At 34.0% G+C, this 7,930-nt stretch overlaps 1 pseudogene; it reads left to right on the forward strand.

Annotated features, from left to right (window-relative positions):
- Positions 1–6,141: 6,141 nt before the first annotated feature.
- Positions 6,142–6,983, forward strand: LOC123824929 (annotated as a pseudogene).
- Positions 6,984–7,930: the final 947 nt, after the last annotated feature.

Here is a 7,930-nt window from a genome sequence, read left to right on the forward strand (position 1 = left end):
TTAAAATAATGAAATAATGCATAAATCATACTTTGTTTTCAAGTAATAAGACATACAAATGTTCTTTGTGAGTTCTAAAGCACTGTACAAATATAAGAGATAAGCATTAATGCTGAAAAATCACAAATATTCATAGAAAATATTTTATTATCTGATAAGACAGTCCATTTTCTTTTGTATGTGTTATGTATTAGACAGTTTCTCTATCCCTGCATCATGGAAATTATTAACAACATTTTCATGTTGAATGAAAGAAATTTTAGCCTGTAAATACTTTTTTTCTTAATTGTCTCAGATTTTTAAGAAAAGTTAGTTTATCTTTGCTATAGGGGAAAAGGTCCTCTCTGCTAAGTCACCAGGTTAAATAGTAGTGGTGTGAATCAGAATTGATCCAGCCTGTTTGAAAATCTAACGTCTGCTCAAAGCCATAATAGTATTTTACATTAAAACATGAAACTTGTTCTTGCCATGTTGCTCTGTATACTGTCAAGTCATAAGTACAAAATTTTCATTTACAAATATTATTGAGTTATCAAATGCAATAAAAATATGACATTTAGGTAGAAAAGATCAGATTTTAAAAAGAAGCAGGAGTCTCAAAAACTTAAAATGTCAAGATTCCAGAGAAAACTACAAAATAATTTTTAAGCACACTATTGACTGACTGAATCTATTTCTTATGAAGTATAAGGGAAATGCAGTGTAGCACACTTTAGCACAGCTCTTAGTGGAAGGTGTGGTAAGTTCTTCCTAGACAGTAGTATTTGCAAGGCAGTGTATTAGAGGGTGTGTTTAGAAGTAGGAATTTAAGTAGTAAGTGATACTTTTTGATAACCTTGAAATATTTTTGAGTAATTTGGCATCTATGGAATTTTCATTACAATGATAACTCAATGAATATGTAAATACACATTTAACTTTATATGTTTCTTCTTTTAAATGTAAAACTAATTGCATTAAAAAAAAACTAGTTCAGCTACATAAAGGTTTGTTTTAAGGGGAAGCTGAATAAGCAAATGAAAAGTCAAAATTAATAAATTTACAAAAATCAAATATTCATCTCAATTACAGATAATTGTATTAGGAAATTAAGCCATTAACTGGAGGGGTGCTAAAGGATAAACTTGATTTCTACCACTTTATAATTTCAGAAATTGTGAGGTTTTCTGTTCCACTTTTGAATCATGCCTCTCTGGCCCTGCTGGAATTCACCATCTGTTCTATGTGGATTATAGGTATTCAGAATTCAGTATTTTGACTTTAGGATATTTACTGATTCTGGATAGCATCAAAGTTCACTGAAAAGGGAGAAAGCAAATTAGAACAAAATGTGACAAGAATTATTTGCCTCTTTTATGGAAGAGAATTTCAGGTAAGAGGCAAAGTATTGGAGGAAAAAGGAACATAGTTTGTCCCATAAAAGGGCATTATCCATTTTTCACTTATGAAGTATAATGCATATTACATCAGATTAACAAAAAAATTATGCCTGAAACTTTTTTCAGAATGCCAAACTCCTTTCTTTGTGTTAAGACAAACAAAGGTTTTAATATGTAACTTATTAATGATTGCTATCTCTGGTTTCATGCATAACCCATATCATTTTCCAAGCAGAGAGTCACATATTATGAAGGAGCTGAAGAAACAAACACTTGGTAGCCTAAAGGAAAATTGAAGAGAGAGGAGCATAAAGTACAAACAAAATTCTACTTAAAGGAAATAATATTCTTTCTGATTCACAATTTCTTCTGGAAGTGTCAAGAAACAACTTGGATTAAACTAACAGCTAATTTTTTTAGGCTTAATAAATTTACTTCCTCTTTCCAATTTTATTTTAAGTGATAATAATCAAACAGAAATCCAAAACATTTGTTAAACTGGAAGGATATCTTCTTGATTGATAATATTGCATACAAAATTCAAATTCTTGAGTATCTACCTTTTTGAGAACGTCAACATGTTTAAAATAGTATGTCTTTAGAGGTGCAGACTAAGAAATCACACACCAGGCAAACTTTGTTTAGAAATAGGGGTTAATTTTTCAAGAATTGTAAAATATAAGTGGGCATAGAAGGAAAGAAAGAAAGAAAGAAAGAAAGAAAGAAAGAAAGAAAGAAAGAAAGAAAGAAAGAAAGAAAGAAAGGCAAGATGCTTTTCTTTGAAGAGATATTTTCTCATAACTTAAAACAGTGTCCCCATTCTTTTCCACTAGCTTCACCATGCTCACTCTTCTGATAATCACTTTGCTTAATTTTTCAAAATCCTCCTTATTCAATCACCTCTTATAGGAAATTTACTTAGCTTCCCTTCCCTTGGCCTAAACAGTGAATCTTCCCTGAATCTTCTGTTTCCCCAGTAGATTATGAACTCTGTAAGATCAACCACTACATTTCAGAGTTACTTATGCTCAGTACTAGAAATTGTGGTTGGCATGAAAAATGTATGATCAAGATTGAATATATAAATAGAAGAGTTGATGAATATGCTTTCAATTTCCTCCTCATACAAATTCCTTTTATTCTTTAAGATCTTGTTTTAATTTCCTTCACAAGCAATTTCCTCTTTTGGTACTTTGTACATATCTCTACCATCATATTTGTTCTGTTGCATGATGTTGGTAGTTGTCTGTGTTCCTACTGAATTGGAAATATAATGGGCTTTTATTTTTCTTTCTCCCACAGGTACCTAGTAATAGCACATAATAAGCATTCTAGATGTGCTTAAAAATAGTGAGTATGAGTAGCACAAATGAAAATTATGCATGCGAAAGAGTTTTATAATTGATGACTTTATACAATGTGTTTAGAAATCAGAATTTCTCCCAAGCTAAGCTTGGGAGAATGTTGCATTTGAGAAGAATTGTTGGTGTTTATTAAGATATCTTGGTATCATGGTGAACTTACTTACTTGTAGATGTAATTCTACCTTTTTTATATCTTTTGAAGTTATGGTATTAGGTTTACATCAAATCAGTATCATTATACATTTCTGGTGAAAAAGTATTTCATCATCATATGGTGATCCCTCATATGAAGTCAAAGTCCAATCAGTAGGACAGAAATGACAGTAAGTGACTCAGAAAAAATTTAAAACCAAGAATTAAGTTACATGGGAATGATGAGAGGTTAACAGGAGATGTTGAGGCAGCTTATGAATTAGCAATAGAAGGAAGCCATGGCCATGCTAGACTAGAGGGTAAGAGGCAGGAGCTGCAGTTACCTGAGCCCAGGGGCGAGGCTGGATCTGTCCAGCCAGAGCATCTACTAAGGGAAGAAAGGACCACTGAGGGACACATAGCTCAAGACACAGCGAGAGAGTGGTCAAAACACCCTAATTCTTTCTTTTCTGTTCACCTCAGTCTGTTGTTCATGCCGCCCTTTGATCAGGTGACAGAGCCAGCAAGGGCCAGGCCCTTGTATCAATCAAAGGGCACAGTCAGAGAGAGTGAGGAATGGATGCAGGAGAAAATGGGACAGATTCTAGCACCTCCTTCTTATTCCTAGTGGAAAATATGAAGCATATTTTATTGATATTAAAAGTATTCTTTTGGCAAATTTTTGTTTGGTATACCTTTTTCATCATTTTACATTCAGCTGGTTTTTATTCTTATTTTAAATATAGATTTTGGCAAATAATACATTATTGGGTTTTTTTTATTCTCTCTCTGAAATTTTATTCTGTAACTAAAGCATTTTTATTTTTCATAAAATTTGAATTAATACCATCATTTTTATTTACTTTCCATGTACTCTACATTCTGTGTATTTATTTTCTCTAGTCCCACCTTCTTTTACATTCAATGATTTTAACATTCCATAGTTTTCCTCAACTGCATTGGGAATTTTACATGCTATGCACTTATTGGTTACAATGGAACATTTTAAATGCTCAAAATCTAAATGTAAATTTACCATTTAATCTTTGCCTCTCTTGGAATGTCAAAATCTAAAGTAATTTACCTTTTAATCATTGCCCTGTAAAAATGAAAGAGCCATAATTCCTGTTGCAATCTTGTCTGATTTATATATTAGTTATTACATATGTTAGTTTTATATTATTTTAACCTTACATAAAATTAATGTTTTTGCTTTATTTAGTCAGTATTTGTACAGATGTACTCAAATATATGTCAATGATTTTCTGTTTTTCATTTCTTTATAAATCTCAGGCTCAATTTCGTATTTCTGAAAAACATTTTATACAATTTTGTTTGGGTGGCAAGCTTGGAGATTAAAAATGTCTACATGTAATTTGAATTCCTACACTTAGTTATAGATGTTCTTTTCCTCAGTCACCCCAATTTCCTGTAATCATTTATATCAGCAGAACTAAAGTAATGATTAATGTCATATTTTGCAAAATGCAGCTTGTAAATCATCCTTCATTTAAGTAACAGACTTTCCTTTAATGACTGTTTTGTATTAGACTTTATTTTCCTCCCACAGGGAAAGCTAAATAGGACAATTAGGAAAAAATAATTTACTAGCCTGTAGTATTTCAAATCACCAGAGAGGAAAAAATGGTCCATTCTTATCATTATAGTGTAAATTTGTGCTTTAACTGGCGTGAAATAACAGAACAAAGCATTTCGCTTAAACCAGAATCTACTGGGATTTTCATATGACAACCCTCTGGGCAGAGTTAAGGTTCACTTGAGTGAGCTATTAAATACAGTTACTCTTTCTAGGTAATTGCAATTGTTGCTCTGACTGTGTCTCAGAATAGGTAATAATAGGTAATTTGGGGATTATGAGTATTGTCATTTTCTATACTGGTAGTAGAGATAGTCTACTACTACATAAGTTATCCTTCTCCACTGTGCCTTTTATCTATCAATAGGGCACAATAAATAAGTCTAGAGAGGAAAGGCTACAAGATAATTTAGTGTGTTAAATCACATCTAATCTGGACATAATTTACTTTGGAGATAGTGTCTACCTAATAAAAACAGTGCATGAAGATGCATCGTTATTCCTTGTTCTTCTCATCATTTTAGTGTTTGTAAGTGGGAGGAATGCTTTAGCAAAAAGTTTATCTTTTCATTTTCAGGTAGTTTGGCCTGAAGTACACAAAAGCCTTACAAATAAGATTTGCAAGCAATCAATTATACTTTGACACTGGGAGTTTAAAAATAAAGCATTTACAAGGCAATATATTTGGTTCTTACAAAAAAAATGGTAAAGACAATTTCATCAAGTATTTTTATTCACATGTATATTAAGTGATATGCAATTATTATAGATTCATATACTATAAATACTATAACTCATTTAATTTACCTGTCAAGATGTATTAAGATACAAAAAGAAATATATAGTAGTTATACTTTTAAATTTTATGCTATCTTTATATGACAAATACATAGCTTAATAGACATTTTGTGGTTTATCCAACATTCCAGTAAGTTACATGGTCAATAAGGTACATGTGGAAGAAAAAGAATAAATTAGAAACCACACAGATGGCAGCTATTATCTTTACATATCATGCTGGCCAATGAGGCAGATGTGGGAGAGACATCTGACATGTTTACTGAAGAAATGCATGGGTTTTCATACCGATAATAGGAACTTCTGTCATGATAGACCTTCATTTTCCTTCCATGACAAATGTCCTCAAAGGGTATCTAAGAATAAGGTATCTTATAATTTACTGTCCCTTCAATTTTTCATTTATATGTTTTTCTTTTCAGGATCTAACTAGTGTCAGTCTGTCAAAGTCCACATCCCAAGCAGTGATCTGGAATGGTCTTTAAAGTTTAAAGATGTGACTAGTGGCATCCCTTTAGACAGCAGTAAGACTCTCACCATCTGTTGGGTCATATTTTTAGTTAGATTGAAAATGGAGATTTGCCAGTTGGAGAAGACTCAGTTTTGTCAAGACCTATTTTGCTACACTTTGTACTTTAGTTAAGAGGCCTAGTTCAAGTTGGATCAGTAGCAGGAGCGCAGAGCAGGCTCCAGAGAACACTGAGCAACCACACCACCTCTGGCCTAGTTACCATCACACCCCCGAGATGCAGCTGTCGCAGCCAGGCCCTAGTCTTCATCTCTGCACCCATGAGCAGTGAGGCCGAGACCCAGCGTTTGCCTGCAGCTCCCATCCTCAGGGGCTACCAACACAGGCCAAGCATTGTGGGCAATGGCTGCAGGGAGCCTGATGTTTGAGGCACCTGCCAGGTGGAACAAGGGCATCAAAACAAAGGTTTTAGGAACAGTAAAATGGTTCGATGTAAAAAACAGATATGGCTTCATCAATAGGGATGACACCAAGGAAGATGTATTTGTGCAACAGACTGCCATAAAGAATAACCCCAGGAAGTACCTTCACAGTAGAAACTGTAGGAGATAGAGAAACTGAAGAGTTTGATGCTGTTGGAGGAGAAAAGGCTGCGGGGGCAGCAAATGTTACAAGCCCTGGTGGAGTTCCAGTGCAAGGCAGTAAATATGCAGCAAACTGTAACCATTATAGACGTGTTATCCTCATTGTAGGGGCCCTCACTGCAATTACCAGCTGAATTTACCAGAACAGTGAGAGTGAGGGAAAGGGATCTGGGAGTGCTCTAGAAGGCGAGGCCCAAGAGCGCCTGCTGCAGGCTTTGGCTCCCACCTTACTGCAGGTGGAGACCCTGTGGCCTTCCACCACAATATTCCAACCCTCCTGTGCAGGGAGAAATGATGCAGGATGCCAACAGCCAGGGTGCAGGAGAACAGGGTAGACCAGTGAGACAGAATATATATCAGGGCTACAGACCACAATTTCACAGGGTCCTCCCCACGAAACACCTAGAGGGGATGGCAATGAAGAAGATTAGGAAAATCACAGAGATGGGACCCAAGGTCAGCAGTTATCTGCCTACCTCGGCAAATTCAATTATTGACACTGACTACCAGAAACCACCAGATCGCAAAGACACAAAAGCAGGTGACCCACCAGCTGAGAATTCTTCTATTCCCCAAGCTGAGCGGGGCAGGGCTGAGTAAATGCCGGTTTGTCATCCCTACAATTATCTGGTTTAGTCATCCAACAAGATATGAATATGAAATTCCAGCAATAAGAAGTGAAAAAAAGATTGGACCTGAAGACCTTAAGTGCTTGCTTTTTGCCTGTTGACCAGATGACTAGAACTATCTGCATTATCTATGCAGCATGGGGTCTTTATTATTTTATGTAAAGATGTCTCTTTTTTGGTAATGACATTTTTTAAATAACCCTAGTTTTTCTCAGTACATCTTTAAAGGTTTTTAAATTATTTCATATCTGGTCAAGTTGAGATTTTTAAGAACTCATTTTAATTCATAATGAAAATTTACAAAATGATTTTTTTAGGTCAACAAACTTCAAGCACCTGTTAATAACAGTCTGAAATAATAATAATAATAATAATAGTAATAATAATAAAGACACCACTTACCCCTGGATAGCACTGAGGCATAGCTTCAAGTACATTAGTACAATATTAAACTTTGAAATAATATAAGTGATATATCACTATGTGATCTGTGGTTCATTCCAACATTTTCTGCATATGCAAACATAGCTTTATAATTTTCAAAATTATGTTATAGATTTAAAAATATCAGCACCTATATTAAAATAGGAAAATAATAAAATGTCAAATAAATATAATTGAGCTTCCTTGCTCAATTTATATACAATAGGAATAATATGTTTCTCCTGTCTTTCTTGTTAATTAGTTTCAAAGTCAGCAATCAGAAAACAGAAATCATATATCAAGCAAAAGTAAATGCAACACCCATGATTTATGCAGAGTGCTTGTTTTTATATAGCAGGTATGCATTTATGATGAAATGTGCAGAAAGTCCTGTAGGAATTTAAAAGTTGTCACCTTACACTTAAAACTATTCCTGTTTCCCTCTTAGTAATTGAATTGAATTTATTAGTAATTCTTTTTCATTTATATATGAAT

The sequence above is a fragment of the Phyllostomus hastatus genome, unplaced genomic scaffold, assembly GCF_019186645.2.
Source record: "Phyllostomus hastatus isolate PE091 unplaced genomic scaffold, TTU_PhHast_1.1 phas_contig_58, whole genome shotgun sequence".
Classification (NCBI taxonomy): Eukaryota; Metazoa; Chordata; class Mammalia; order Chiroptera; family Phyllostomidae; genus Phyllostomus; species Phyllostomus hastatus.